Genomic DNA, 2,271 nt, shown 5'->3' with positions numbered 1-2,271 from the left:
ATGTTAAACAGTTAATACAAAGGTGCGGAAAACAAATTTATTTCAGAAACAGTTCATAAATTAAAAAACAATTCGGAAGAAAACAAGGAAAATTATTAGTCAATCGTACCTAGCAACAAACACCACACTGATAACCGTACAATCTCTACAACAAAGACAGAGTATTTTTAACTACTTCTTTTCCAAAAAAGGTAAACTAACTTATGAACATACAAATGCGTCCTACTATTACAGCAAAATAATAAATCAACTCTATGCCTACATCTAAAATTTTCAGACCAAAACCAATGGATGTGGAGACTACAATCCTAGTAATAAAACACATTCGCGAAACAAATGCTGTAAGGAAGCAGACGGATTGCTTTGCGCTTTATTAAGGATAGTCTACCACAAACCGCACATTATCAGGGGTCATAATTATAACACTTGTTCCACCTGTTCACTGGAGTTTTTCCATCCGCTTTGGAAACCATGACTAGTAACATAACCAATTTTCAAGATCAGGAATTCTAGACGACTTAATAATTACCGCCCTAAACAATACTCCGTATTATCTAAAGTTTTGGAGAAAATCCGTAGCACTAATCAACTAACGAATTTCCTGAGGCCAATAACCTATTATCTATAACACAACATGGCTTTAGAAATAGGGTTATTCCACTAGAAAACAGCGTTATTGCAGATAACTAATAAAATTTATGATAATATAGCCAATAATCAGGTTAATTTACTCACATTATGTGATCTTGTTCCTCCCTTCTAAAAGCTTTTTTGACAGTGTTGTCAATCACCAAAATTCTTCTTCACAAACTAAGAATCCCATAAAAATTTGATTCGTTCTGGTTTATCTCTAGTTAATCCTGAATAATAGAAACAAAAAACGGCAATCTGTTAAAAAAATTAATGAAATCATATTCATCGAAACAACCAATAGTGTTTGGGTGTTTCCACAAGGATCATATCTTAAGGCCCCACGTCGTCTAATTTACGGAGTTTTGCCCATTAAAGTGACTTATCAACCATTCTCATAAACTGCCTGCTAGTGCAGTTCGCCGATGATTCAACAGTTTTCTCCATAGGGACTCAGTAATAACCTTAAAAATTACATTACTAAGAAATACTCAAAACACTCTTACACAGCTAAAAGTACTTTGAAAGTAATAGGTCTCTTAAATTTAAATCCCATAAAATCAATGCATATTCATAGGTAGTCGACAGCCTGCAGAAATTGCCAAATTCCCCAGCGGAACAACCATAGAATTTGAAGGCCCGCCCTATCAAACCAAACATTTCATGTGAGAAAAATTTTGGGGAGTACCTGGGAAGATACATGACATTTGAAACACACGTTGATAAATTACACGTAAAGTAAATGGGGACATAATATTTCTAAAACACATAAAGAAATCAATCACTACGGAATACTAGACGAATTATGGTCGTGCAAAACACTTAGCTCTTCGCAGTAATAAATACTGTTCAAATGTTTGGGGTTCAACCAAACAAACACAAATTTCAAAAGTACAAAAAATTACAAATTTTTGCTGCAAGAGTTGAATGGGTAAAGTCAGCTAAAATTCGATTTAATTTCCCCATTTATATACAAAAATTAAAAAGGTTTAAAAGTTCATCCTTAAGTGCATTTATGATCACCTGTCTCTTTTTACCTTCAAATTAATAATGGATTCTATCCTCCATGGTTATTCCCCCTGAAACTGTAGGGAACACAGCTGGCATTCAAAACACGCCAGGTAAATTCCCTATATGTAAAAAGATCAAGACAGAAAACAGGGGCAAGGACAGGATACAATTCGTGGGACGAAAATGTGGGACGTGTTACTGTATGTTAAAAACATTAACAACTTTTGTAATTTTAAAACAAAATTGAAAGAACACCTTTTTACTCATCAAGTGTAAATATGTATGTATTCATATAAGAATAACCATTGTAATTTATGGAATAAAATGTTTGAATTGAATTGAATTGAAAAAGTCTGTTTGGACCTCTGCATGAATACTAGTAGCGTGGCATAGAGTGTGAAGAATATGACCGAAACAGCTTTTAGCTTTATTTCCTAAGCTTGAGTAGTACGTTGGAATGAGGGCTGCTCGTTTGAGGAGAAACTAGGTGTTGCTCCTCTGCTCCCCGAAAGGAGACTCTCTATCACAATTTATGATTTGTTTGAGAATATATGTGAATCACCTGTTCCTTGTGACATGGGACATTTCGAATGTGGTGAGAGAAGTGTTGCATCAATACATACTTATATA

This window comes from Penaeus japonicus, unplaced genomic scaffold (genome assembly GCF_977035675.1).
Source record: "Penaeus japonicus unplaced genomic scaffold, GWHDUDI00000001_assembly GWHDUDI00000034, whole genome shotgun sequence".
NCBI classification, from domain to species: Eukaryota; Metazoa; Arthropoda; class Malacostraca; order Decapoda; family Penaeidae; genus Penaeus; species Penaeus japonicus.
This window is presented reverse-complemented; position numbering follows the sequence as displayed.